The 14,337-nt window shown below is 35.9% G+C and overlaps 1 long non-coding RNA gene across 1 annotated transcript in view; it reads left to right on the top strand.

The window, feature by feature from the left end:
* LOC144370149 (uncharacterized) overlaps positions 1-6,776 on the top strand; it is a 32,337-nt gene extending 25,561 nt beyond the window's left edge. Inside the window, exon 2 of the long non-coding RNA XR_013430083.1 lies at positions 5,529-6,776. This is a non-coding gene — a long non-coding RNA (uncharacterized LOC144370149). The remainder of the gene's footprint in view (positions 1-5,528) is intronic.
* Positions 6,777-14,337: the final 7,561 nt, after the last annotated feature.

Genomic DNA, 14,337 nt, shown 5'->3' on the forward strand with positions numbered 1-14,337 from the left:
ACAGGCAGACCCCATGGAAGGGTTAAGAAGGTTTGGACCTTGAATGTCCCTCAAGGTCTCAGCTGATGAAGGCTTGGTCCCCGTCGATGGCGTGTTGGGAGGTGGCAGGAACTTTAGACGGTGAGGCCTAGAGGAAGGGAATTAGGGGGCATGCCATGGCAGATGATACTGAGACTCTGGCCCCTTCCCCCAACTCCCCTCACAGCTTTCTGGCCACCACAAGGTTTACCTTGTGGTAACAGGTAACAGGTAACAGGTAACAGCCTCCCTCACCATATCCTCCTGCTGCCATGATATTCTTCCTCATCACAGACCCAAAGCAACAAGGCCAAGTGACCATGGAATGAAATCTCTGAAATAATGAGTCAAAATAAACCTTTTCTCCCTTTCAGTTGTTTATCTCAGGTATTTTATCACAGCAACAGAAATCTACTGACACAAGTCCAGAAATAAAAGGGCAGATTGTTCATGAGATGAAGAATACAAGTTTTAGGTCCTAGAGAAGAAGGCAGAAGGGGTCATACCAAATAATCTTGATCTCCTTCAAGATGCCGTCTGCTAAGCGTGAGCCTATCATGGTACCCTTGGGAGCATGAAGAAAGGGGGAGTTACGAACTCAACCAGCACTGAAAAACAGGAGTACAAAGCAGTCCTGAGAGCCACCCTCATTAAACTGGTGGCTCTGCAGAGGAGGCAACTGTGCCAAGTGACTTTCTTCAGAAGCTCTTGGCAGTCTGGAAGTGGGAGCAGATGGTGAGGTTTGTAGACAGCTGGGAACTGATGAGAAGAGGACTAGGGACAGGAGCTTTGAAGCTGGAGAACAGCAAAAAGAATGAGAAGCCCTAACTGGCTCCAGGCAAATGAAACCAAGAAATAATTAACAGAGAACAAGAAAGGGAAAAGCCAAAATATAGGATATGGTTGTTTTGCTTCATTTTTTATGAGTCCACAGGACTGAAGGAGAAAGAAGAACTGGAGGTTATGGGAGTGTGATCAAAAAAAGTATTTCAGAACTCAAGATGAGGTCAATCAACAGCTTATTCAACACAGTGTGGCTGAACTTTATTCAGTGTCCCAACAAGTCCACAGAAGAACAACCTCTAGGGCAATGTGAGCAGAAGCGGGTATGAAGTTATGGGAGTAAGCAGATTTCAAAGTATGGCCATCCCCTGGGAATTTTATGAAAATGTAAATGTGGGCCACACCCCAGAATTAAGGAATCAGAAACTGTGAATAGGACCAGCAATCTGTCTGAATAATCTCTCCTGGTGATATTTTTAACTGTTGGAAAATGGTTAAAAGTACAAAATTTTGGAGTATCAGTAAACATTTGGATATCTACCAAATCAGAAACTCTAGAAGTGGGGTGCAGCAGTCTGTTTTCACAAGCATATGTCTGAGAACCACTTCCCCAAAGGGAGGCCAGACTCCTGAAGGTGCTTGAAGCAGGATCAGACTCTAAGCACAGTCTCTCCCTTACTTCTCCATGAGTCTCCATTTTCCCAACATTTTTTTTTAGTACAGCCCATTACTTGGGCAAACTTAAGTGATCTCTCTTCCTGCAAGAAGAATCTAATTAAACACCACACTAACAATGATGAAGCTAGTGGATATGCTTAAGCAGAGAAATACCATTTTATGTTTTGGACTCCTTTCTCTACTGTCTTGTCACTGCTGTTTTGATTTTCTTAAAAAAGATATTACTATGGTAGGTCTAGATATGATGGCATAGAATTAGAAAGAAAGAACAATTATAGAAATATCAGAAGAGCATTGCAACAGGCAGGCATGAAACTATGTGGTGCTGATTTGAGATAACTGCTGTAGGACTGAGAGGAACAGAAAGAATTCAGAGAGCTATCTGAATGTGACTTGACAAAACTGAACAATCAATGACATGAAGAAGACAGGGCAGTAAATGGATGGAAATGAAGAACATCACTCCAGGTGAAATAAGCCAGACTCTGAAAGTCAAGAGTTCAATGTTTTCTCCCATGAGCAAAAATTAGAACAAAATAACAGGGGAAAAAAGCAGGGAGAATCCCATGTAAATAGAAGGGAGATTAGTGGAGCAGAGGCAAGATATTGAGGAAGAAGGAGAAAGGATAAGAAAAGGGAGAAATGGTGGAATGAAAGTAGCCAAATTATGCTATATACATATATGGATACAGCACAGTGAATTCCATAAATATAATTTAAATAAATAAACAGAAAGAATACCAATAGAGAAAGGAGAACAGAGTAGAGAAGAAAGAAGGAAAAGAGGAAGTTCTGGAGGCTGAAATGGAGTGAATTACATTCCATGCATGCATAATTATATCAAAATGAACTCGATTATTATATAAAACTATAATGAACTAATAAAAACACTTTTAATAAAGTACAAAATTTCTCTATTAAATTTGATTTTGAAAAAGTAAAAGAACATGGGAACTGAACAGAGACCACTGATTTTAGTAACTTGAATGATATGAATGGCCTTTACCTGAGACTTCTGAGTAGAGACTAACTGAAAGTAGTCTCTATGTGATATATCTTGCCAAAAAAACAGGCATCTGAAGCTGGAGAAAGAGGTGCAACCAAAAGAATGTGCTATTTCTACTGAGAGGAAAGAAGTGAAAAGGAATGAGTGCTGGGACAAAGAGGTCTGGAGTGAAGAGGGAAAAGGCTGAAAGAAGAAAACACAGATCTGACATGGAAATTTATACAGGACCAAATTCGGTGGGAATTCAAAGAGCCCAGAGACTTTACTGGAATAATCATCTATGTTTCTAGTCATAATATGACAAGACAAAGAGAAAACTGGCCGAGTCCAGGTCCCCACAAATTCAACAAACATTTATTCAATACTCACTATGAGACAGACCCCATGTTAGTGCTAACGATTCAAAGGAAAATAGAGCTCTTGCCCTTACAAAGATGTTGTGTCCGCCGAAAATTAGAAAATAAACATTAAAAAAATTTAAAAATAAATAAATAAATAAAAGAGGGGAAAATCAACTGCAGAGACATGAGCAAAGGGCTAAGAATACAAAGAACAGAGTAATCCAATGAATAAAGACAGTAAAACAAGATAAGTGAAATACACAGTATGTCGATCAGCAGTAACTGGTAAGGAGAATACAAGGCAGAGAAGAAGAATGGCATCTTTAACGCATTGAAACCCATAAAACTGTAAGAACTATGTAGCCAATAAAAACAGCTTTCATTTTTTCTCATATATCATCTTTTCTACGTTTTCCAAATTATTTATTTATTTATAACAGCGGGATGCATTACGACTCTTATTACCTATATAGAGCTCAATTTTTCATATCTCTGGTAGTAAACATAGTATACTTACACCAATTCATGTTCTCATACATGTACTTTGAATATTCCTACTGTTAGAAGGAAAGCCCTGTTTTATTGGTGCTTCATAGTTTTTCTAGCCGTCAGGATAATGAGTGATTTGGAGTCATGTTTCCTGGGTCAACCAGGAGGTGTTGTAGAATAATATTTTTGAAGTACTAATATATTTTAAATAGACTTGATGTCTTAATAAATATAATATAGTTTAAATAAAAAAGAATCTTACAATGATAAAAATAAGCACAGTGAGATAGTGGAATTATTATATACTTAAGAGCTAAGTTTAAGAATGGACATGGAATGGGGTTAGAAATGATTTTGGAAAGTGATGATCATTATTATCCAAAGTATATATATAAGACATGAATTGGTGTGAATATACTTTGTATACAACCAGAGACATAAAAAAAACTGTGCTCTGTATGTTTAGTAAGGATTATAATGCATTCTGCTGTAATATATCAAATAAAAAATTTAAACAAAACAGCTTTCAAAATGAGAATGAAATAAAAAATTTTCAGATTAAATAAAACTGAGTCACTAGTATGGCATTATGTAAAAATGTGAATGTGTAACCTATGTGATTCTGCAATCTGTATTTGGGGTAAAAATGGGAGTTCATAACTCACTTGAAACTATTGTTCGAAGTATGATATGTCAAGAGCTTTGTAATGTTGTGAACAACCAATAAAAAAAATAAATAAAATAAAATAAAATAAAATGAAGAAAGGTGATCAAGTAAAAAAAAAAAAAAAAAAAAGAATTTACCTTTGGGGCTGGGGATGTGGCTCAAGCGGTAGCACACTCGCCTGTCATGCTTGCGGCCCGGGTTTAATCCTCAGCACCACATACAAACAAAGATGTTGTGTCTGCCGAAAACTAAAAAATAAATATTAAAAAAAAGAATTTACCTTGTAAAAATAAAAAATAAAAAATAAAACTGATTTTGATATATATGTCATTTATTTTTATAAGGTACAAGTTTCCAGTTTTGATTGGGTTTCTGCTTCACTTCTATAGTTCATTTATTTTCCTAAAATATTGTTATAAAACCTATTTTTCCTTTCAAACATTTAAGTCTTTAATCTAGTTAAAAGTCATTTTTGTGTACAGCTGGGCAAGTACGACCCATTAAATAACCTATTATTTGTTCCCCATTGATTTACCATTTTCTCATATTACATTTTCATGCATCTCTTTCTCCTTCTCTATTTTGTTCTGTAGACTATTAGTCTATTACCAAACCACCATAATGTTGGGAATTTCAGTACAAAATTATTTTATCCCATTTAAATTAAAACTAGTTGGGATTCTATTTTAGAATCAAGTTAAATATTTATCTGGAGATAATTAACATTTTTGTGATATCTTTCCATTTATTCATATATTAATTTATATCCTTCAATAGAATTTTCTACTTTTCTTCATATAAGGTCTTTCACATTTCATGTTCAATTTATTCTACATATTTTATACCTTATTGTTATTGTAAATGGTATTTTTGTTCCTTTTCCATTTCTAAGTACAAATGGCTGAAACACAGAAAAGTTAATGGGATTTTTAAAACTTATCCTATGTATGATCACATTCAACATTCTCATATTAATTGTAATATTTTGTAATTAGATTCTTCTGATTTTTCCAGGTATAAAATCATATTATTTGCAAATGTGTGTGCATTCATGTAAGGGGATGCAGTTCTGGGCCTTCTTTCCAAAGTTTATACTCATTTGACTTTGTTGCTTATTTTATTCACTAAAAATTAAAAAGAATTAATATTAATCTGATAATAGACACTCCTAATTCCTTACTTCAAGATTTTGATAATTTGCTATTACATTTTAGAATAACTTTTACCATATTCAATTCTTTATACAAACACAATTTAGCTAGGAATAGCAGTTAAATTTTATCAAAAGCTTTTTCAGTGTCTATAGAACATTACATTGCTTTCCCTTCTAATTTATTAATATATGAATTACACTGGTAGATTCTATAATACTTAACCCTATTTCATTATTGAACATTACATTAATGAACAATATGCCATCTTTAGTAAAAGGGTATGATTTTTCCAATACATGGCTGGATTATATTTGCCAATATTTATTTAGGATTTATATCTGTGTTCAGATGTGATTTCTAGTCTAAAATTTTATTTTATTTTTTGTACTTAGGTTTCATTTGCTAATCCATAAAGGAACTTTCAACTTTTTCTATGGCCTGGAAGAGTTTATCACTGAAATTATAAAGATGAACAGTTCAGCTGGACCTCCAAGTCTCTTCGACTGTATATTCAAAGCTTCAACTCTTTTCTTGGGTTAAACTTTGTCTACATACTCTCTGGTTTATTGGAAATAATCCATTCCTCGAAGTTCTCAAATATGTTTCTATAGAGGTGAATATATTATTCTTTCTCACATTTGCTTTTGTAAAAACTTATTCCATATCTTTATTTTTCTATTTTTATTTAGTAATTAAGGCCATATATTACATGTGATTTCTGACTTAAGAAAACAGATAAATGGTGACAGCATTAAAAGTGACCAGGAACTCAGAGAAAGGGAAAATTTCAGCAGGGCATTGAATTGAAATGGGTAAAGTATAACTAGGTAGAGTCCACTTCCACCAGAGTTAAGGCATGATTCTGCCACCAGGTAGAAATTACCAGTGTAGCAACAAGATGATAAGAGAGGTTACCCAGAGAAAAAGTACAAAATGATAAAAGAATCATTGTTGGAACTCTGGGGAATCCCAACACTTTAATGGAAGGTGGACAGAAGAACTGATCAGAAAACACTGACTTAAAAACCAAGACTGATGTTCCAAAACACAAGAAAGAAAAAGTGATAAATGAGGAGGTGAGGGTAAGGAGAGGGGGAGAAGAAAAGGAAAAGGAGAAGGAGTAGAAATAGTCATCGTTTCAGTTGAAATCAGAAAGATAAATATGGAATTCAAGGTTGAAGATGAGAAGAAAATGCAAAGTCGACAAAGGGTCACCTCAACAACAGGGGGACCAGTTCTGTCACTAGAGGAGAACAAGGAGCTCAAGAATTTAACATTGTTACTGAAATACTCAGGGGAAGGTGAAGTTGGCAATAAAGAGCACCCTTGCACATAGATTTCCACTATTAACTGATTTTCCCCCTGGACATGTAGTACAGTTGGAGTAGGTCTATAAAAATAATTCTCATCACAGAGACTCCATAAGAAAATACTTCATATAATTAGGAGGTTGATATTAAAATACTCTCCCATAAATACCACCCAATAAGTCATCAAATTAACAACTATCTGTATGAGATGGCAATATTCTTCTCATAACATGATTAACTACATATTTCCCTTTAACTTTTTCTTCGATGTATCATAGAGACACCCAATGTAATCTATTAGATACAATAAAGTTCTAATTGTTGTTGCTACTTTCATTAATTTAATTAATTCTGTCAATCAGAATTTAGACTTTTCTCTGTTCCAGATATCGCCTGGTCGGCTTCAATTAATGGACATGCTTAAAATATTATTCAAGATTATTCTTCCTTATAATGCTTTAAAATAAATTCTTTTCAAATCATATCTCAACTTCACAGCTTGTTAACCTTTTGAAACACTAGTCATTCTCAATGAATGTAAATTTAAAATCCATGAAGAAACATTGAATTTCAGATCACCAGCAAAGCAGCGTACTTTTATTACTTGGGAAATAAATTAGAACTATTTAAATGAAAATTTTATTGTAAAAACTTCTAAAGCAGTATTGTAAAACTTAATTTCTATAAAGTACATGTAAAGCAACCATGAAGAGTTCTGTTAGTCCATACTGGTGTTTTCCCCTCTAAAGTTTTTATGACCCTTAAGCCTGCTTGAGTTAGTGTTGCATACATATAATGAGGAAATGCAATTGCTGTTAGGCTTAATGATTAAAATCCATACACCACATGCTAAAATGTTCAATTATAGTACTCTTCTCTTAGCAACATGTACTAAATAATTCCCATTTTCTATAAGGAAGCCCCAAATGATTTTGCAACTTGGAACTTGAGGTAGGTAGATTAACGACCTCCCAAATATGTCCACTTCTGTATCCCTAGAAATTATGAAGACCTATGGCAAAAGAAATTTTGCAGATGTGGTTCAGGTTTTTGAAGTGGGTGTGTAGTAAAGAGGTGGGCCCAGTGTAATAACAGGGGTCCTTAAATGGAGCTTTCCCAGCTATGCCCAGAGCATGATATGACCATGACTCAACAGCCAGAGAGACACAACCTTGCTGACTTTGAAGGAGTGCAGATGACTTCTAGAAGCTGAAAAAGACAAGGACTCAGTCTCCCCAGAGCCTTCAGAAGAAATGCAGTCTTGCCCACACTGGGACTTTAGCCCCATAAGACCCATGTTAGAATTCAAACCTACAGAATTCTAGGATAACTAAATTCTGCTGTTGGAATTCTGCAGCAGTTATAACAGTAACAAGAAACTAAAAGAACCACAGAGCAGGAGTAACAAGCATTGATACTTAGTAAACTGTTCAAACTCACAACAACAAAGTTTATAAATGCTGAATAACTGTGAAATTTTACAAATTATCATATTGCATGTGTCTGAAAATAAGAAAAAATCCATAAATACTGGATTAGCATGGGACAATAGTTATCAAATAATGGGTCTTATATTCTGATTTGAACTGAGGTTCACTGTACTGAATACAGAACAGCTTAAGAGACCTGTCTCTGAGCACAGATTCTCAGACAACTAAATTATAATAGACCAGGTAGATGGCACCAAAGACCCATTCAGTATTCTATTGTTTTTGTACATAAATTCTATGAAGTTAATTCTCTAAAGTAATTTTAAATATCGTCATAAAGATTCAGAGCTCAAATGTATCTAACAAATCAGCTAATCACTTTAAAAGTGAAAAATTATTTCCCCCAAGGCTCAGTTGTGGCATAAATGTCTTATTTCATGGACCAATTACTCTGATGAGCCATAAATGAAGACTAATTTGAGTAATTGGTTTCAATTCCCAGGTATCTTTTTTGTTTTAAAAATCATCAATAAAATAGTTTCCTTGTCAAGTCAAATCTTAAACTACTAAATTCAGATGTGCTGTTACAAAAATTAATTATGATAATAACTATCTGAGAAGAATAATTACTTCTAAAATACTACACACTGTGAAGACAACTACAGATAGATAATTAAAAATACAACAAAGGGCTGGAGTTGTAGCTCAGTGGTAGAGTGCTTGCCTTGCATATGTGAGGCACTGGGTTCAATCCTCAGCACCAGATAAAATAAATAAGCTAAAGGTATTGTGTCAATCTACAACTTAAAAAATATTTTTAAAAATACAAAGAAAAGGGTAGACTCTATTTAGACTACTTATTAACATACAGCAAAATTAAAATAGTACTGCCAGAAACATCTAAAACTTAATTTTGTATAGGTTGATACTTACTTAGGAAATAAAAAACTACTTTAAAATCAGTACCACACAGATTCATTCTGGGAACCAACTAACCTACAAAGTACATACCGAGACCTGGGGCATGTGAAGCTCTACACAGGGTGCCTAGCTCCCTCCAGCTGTCCAATGCTCCTAATTCCTGACTCTGAGAGCCCCACCTCTGTGCCCTGCTGCCCTTTTTTCCTCTCCTCACATCTGCAGCCTTTTATTTTCAGTTCAACATGCTCCCTTGCAGAAGTCCCCTGTACTCTTCACCAACTCTCTACACAACCCCCCAAAATCCAAACTTGCATGTTGCTCACTAGCCTCTGATTCAGACCTGACCCCTTGAATGTTCCATAAGCCTCAGTCTCCAAATAAATATAACCCTAGTGTTGGCCTTCAAGTGTGATCTCAGTTAAGTCTATCTACGCTAGATCCAGTGACCCCTGCTCCTAAATCTCTTGGGAAATCTGTCTCCCCAGTCAACGTATACCCTGTAACAGCTGAGCAAGCCCATCTCGTCAACTTTTGGCAGTACACTGAAATCTCAGTTCCTCTTCTACTATACCCTTGCCAATAGTTATTTCTCCACAAAGAGCTATCCCTCTGCTGCACTAAGCTTCATCTATTTATTAACCATGGGACAGTGTTCAGCCAGCTGAGCACAGCACACAGGGTACTTGTCCTAGAAGCCCAATCCAGCTTTCCACCTCATCTGCTACTCTCTATTCACTAGTTCAAAAACTATGTAGAGAGGACCTACTAGGCTCCGTAGATACAACAAACTCTACAGACAAATATAGACATAACACCTCCCTTATGAGCTTTAAAATCCAGTGGGGAGCAATCAACTAATACAAAATATGATTACAAACTCTATAAAGTGCTTTCACAGAATATAAGGCCCTGAGACCCAGATCCAGGAGATCAGGGATCTTTCCAAACAAGTGGCACTGAAGCCAAAATCTTCAGCAAAACCTATGTTGAAAACTGGGCAAAAGAAAGGCCTGGTGAGAATAAAGGGCATTCTAGGCAGAAAGGACAGCTGTTTCAAGGGCCCTAGTGCAGTCTCACACAAGGCCAGTGAAATCAGCAGGAGGGAAGGGTGGTCACATCCCAATCTTGGAGTGGCAAGTGTGAAGAGACAGGGAACAACCAGATTTTGCAGGGATTTGAGGCCTTACTCATGATTTTGCCTAAATTATATCATTCAGGTAATGGGAAGCATCTGACAGGTTTTAAGCAAAGAAAATGTAGTGAAAATAACAGGATCAGGCTTATGTTCTGAAAAGAATTATCTGACTGGTTTGTACAGCCTGGAAGAGGTGGTACCCAGAACAGGTCTACAAAGATGGGTTGAGAAGTTCAGGAAAGGGATGACACCTGGGACCTACAGTGGTACAGGAAAGATAAAAAGAAGTGGACAGACATGACAAATATCTGATGCAATGGGCCTTGATGACAGACAGCCCAAGGGAAGGGAAAAAAGAAAGAAGGTGTCAAGAGGGTCACAAAGGCCCCAGCCATGCACTGACAGGCAGGCCTTTACTGAACTCAGAGCATCTTCACCCACCTAGAACCTCAGGGACACAACAGTGAGTTTAAATCCAGCATGTAAGATCCCTGTGAGCTCAAAAGAATTCACATTTTTCAAGTTTTTCAAAAGTCTATGATTTTTGTAATCTTATAATTATATATCTTTTAAATCTGTTCAACCTACTGAAGAGCAGATCCATGCCAAGATCATCTTCCTGTGCTCTTCATTTTCAACACAACAGCCACAATCTACTGGCAGCAATCTCCAATTTTCACATAAAGTACTTTTCCAAAAAGTTATTTTCTACATACAGCTACATCCCAGAGAGGCTGTTCAAGAATGTCTTATGAGAAACAAACTATGTAGCTTCCAGTTACGTAATAAAGAAAAATCAAATGGGTCTTTAAAGGTTTAAACCTCATATCAATCTGTTCCATAGAGAAATATAAGACAAAAATCACTAAGAAAATGTTTTACCTAATGCTAATTATCTTGAGCAAACAGTTTTTAAAACAGACCTCTAGGACTCTCCTGAGCAAAGTTACAGCACTTAAAAAGAGTCTGATTTATTAAAATCAAAAATATAAATTCCCTATTAAAGGTGTTCAAGGAAAATGGCATTTATTAAGTATCTAGCCAGAGTCCAATGGACATAGTCTCATTTAATCCTGACAGTTTTGTAGGGTAAGTGATATTTTCTATTATTACCATCACAAGAAAAGAACCCTAGGTTTAAGAAAGCAAATAATTTATTGGAAGTAACACTGCCAATTCAAAATTTAAATAAGGTCTGTTTGATTCTAAGCACAATATACATTTCCTGACAAATATAAAAATAAATCATTCTTCAGAATAAATAACTAAAGTTTGGACTTCTAAAGGTAACATTTACCCAGGGCTAAAGACAAAGCCCTGGCTTCTGAACACTCAAGGTCCAGGCTATCCACCTAGTATGCATATCTATCTATCTATCTATCTATCTATCTATCTATCTATCTATCTATCTATCTATCTATCTCCCCCAACTCCCAACTTCTTTCTCTCTCCCCCCACCATTTTTAAATCTTAGATGACACTATTGAAGTCTGTAGGACAGTATATAACACAGTCAATGTATGGGAGATAATATTATTAAATATTTAATAAAACAACTAAAGCAATCTAATAAAAATTTCACTTAAGGTTACTCATTGTAAACTAAAACTACCAGATACTCATGTTTCTCACTATTAGAAACTGTGATTCAAAGATATAACATATAGAGGTAGATATAAAATGGTGATATAAATTATCAATACATATGTGTATAAATTTGATTGAACATACATATGGTGTATAAGCACACAAACAGATAATTCTACAGCTCTGTTCATTGAGAGGTCCTGGGAGTAATGACACCCTAGTAACAATGAACACACTCTGCCCCAGCCATGGAAAGGAATCAGAGCTCCCTGCAGAAATGGCTGGTTCAAAGACTGGAGCTGGGAGACAACAAGATGAGCCTAAACTATATCATACCCAAGTTTTAGTCAGCTTTTTTACTGCTTGACTAAAAGATCTGACAAGAACAGTTAGAGGAGAAAAAGTTTATTTGGGGGCTCATGGTTTTTATTTATGGTCTCAGTCCATAGATGGCTGACCTCATTGCTCAGGGCCCAAGGTGAGGCAGAACATCCTGGCAGATGAATGTGACAGAGGAGGATGGCTCAGGACATGGCAGCAGAAAAGAGAGAGAGAGAGAGAGAGAGAGAGAGAGAGAGAGAGAGAGAGAGAGAGAGAAACTTCATTCCCAAGGGAAATACTATAAATTCCAAAGGCATGCCCCAATGACCAACTTCCTCCAGCCACACCCTACCTGTGTCTACAATCACTATTCCTACTCCCTATCAGGGGATTAATTCACTAATTGAGTTAAGGCTCTCACAACCAAATCATTTCACTTCTAAACCTTCTTGCATTGTCTGACACATGAGGTTTGGGGGAGCCCTCATATATAAACCATAACAACCAGTAAATTCAGAAGTGGTCAGAGAATAATACAAATACATCAAAAAAGACACCAAAACTACTTTCTAAGGGCCCTGCTAACCAAACTGGAGAGAATCTGAGCATCAAAATAATGACAGAAATGGAAAAAAAATCGGGATAAAATTAGGAGCCATGAATCCATAAGAAATAAATGAAATAAATAAGAAAATAGTCATCCAGGAGATACCGATTTAAAAAAAATCTATAATTAAATAGCAGAAAGATCAGTAGAGGGAAGGAAAAAAGGGAGGGAGGAAGAAGGAAATACACAAAGTACTGGGGATGAGTAAAAACCAATTATATTCCATGCTTTTATAATTATGTCAAAATAAACGCTAACAAGTCAATAAATAGGGGTAGGGTTGTGGCTCAGTGGTAGAGGGCTTGCCTAGCATGTGTGAGGCACTGGATTCAATTCTCAGCACCACATATAAATAAATAAAGTCCACTGGCTTATAAATAAATAAACTCTAAAAAGTCAATAATTTTTTTTTAAATAATTAAAAACAAGAAAAAAAAGAAAATAGTAAGTTTGGTAGAAAATATTATACTCACAATTTTAATTACCTGTCTTTAAAATACATATTAAATCCAAAGGGGAAAAATGAAACTTCACAGTGGGAAAAAATCTAACAAGATACCAACTGAAGCAAGAGATCAAACTTATCATCCAAAACAAGACAAATCAAAACTATGTGCCACTTGACAGAATGCAATAAGGACCCTAAAAAAGCATCACTTCTGTGATATTTCCCCCAAAGGTAGATGATGACCTGAATGTAATGTCTTTAGCAAGAGAATGAGCAAGATCTGCAAAAGGAAGATGGGGGGCTGACTCAGGCAAGAGAAAGAGGCTGTCACAAGGCCCTGCCTGCAACTCAAAGGCCTCAAAAGTGTCTCCACTAGAACATTCCCTTCATTGCACTGTGACATTCCCTTCTGCTAAATCACACCAAGCATCAAGGATTCAGTCCTTTTCTAGAGTTCAATACCTTTATCCATGAGGGACCTCTAATCACACATGTGGCAGAGTCTTAGTGCTGCCTTTGGAAGGGTTGCTCTGTAGGATGGCTTATAATTATGAATAATCGGAAAGCTTCACAGAATTTCTTCAGTGAGGGAAAAATTCTAACATGATTTTAACTTTCATGTATTAAAGAATTCTATGTAGCCAATAAAAGCTGCCTTCATAAAACAAGTGTTATAAATACAGTCCCTAACCCTATGTGCCTTATCCAGTTTTACGCATTGATCACTTTTAACTTCAAGAGGAAAACAGATGTGTTCCTTCCCTTTGTCAGGTTCTGAAATTCACAGTGCCACCAGTTCACCAAGAAGTGGCAGGATGCCATAAGGGAGATCAATTAGGTTCAAAGATGAACCATTTATATAAGCTAGAATCGAAAGCAAACAAATGACTTAAAAATATGCCCTGGAGACTATTTATTACAGTAGCGTTTTCATTAAGTGCACATGAATGCTTCAATTATTACAATGCCCCCACAAGAAGTTCATTATTTAGAAAGTATTCCCTGTTTAACCTCCCATGACAGCTTCATGGACTAGTGAACATGGAATTCTTTAGGTTCAAAGTAGCCAAGTGCCTAAATATTTAATTCTTTATTTAATAATGGGGCCATGTATATTACTAGAAATTGAGTGAAGTGAAATGGATTTGGTTTTCCTTTTTGGTTTTCCTTTTTCCTTAAATTTACTTTTAAGAAATTTACTCTAAATTTACTTTTAGGAAAGCAACTGCCTTAGTGGAAGAAAACAGACCTCTCACAAAGCTTAGAAAATGCAGGCATTAGTTCCACTGGGATATAATTATTTTGTAAGAACAGTACCTCTGCTGTTACACCTAGGAAGTAAGCTGGCTACCAGAACAAAAGACTCTAGGATAATATTCAAAGGTCAGTCCATCTCTGAAGCTTTTAGAATCATGTAATGAGCCACATCCCCCAGCACTAGC

Source organism: Ictidomys tridecemlineatus, chromosome 13 (assembly GCF_052094955.1).
Source record: "Ictidomys tridecemlineatus isolate mIctTri1 chromosome 13, mIctTri1.hap1, whole genome shotgun sequence".
Taxonomy (NCBI): Eukaryota; Metazoa; Chordata; class Mammalia; order Rodentia; family Sciuridae; genus Ictidomys; species Ictidomys tridecemlineatus.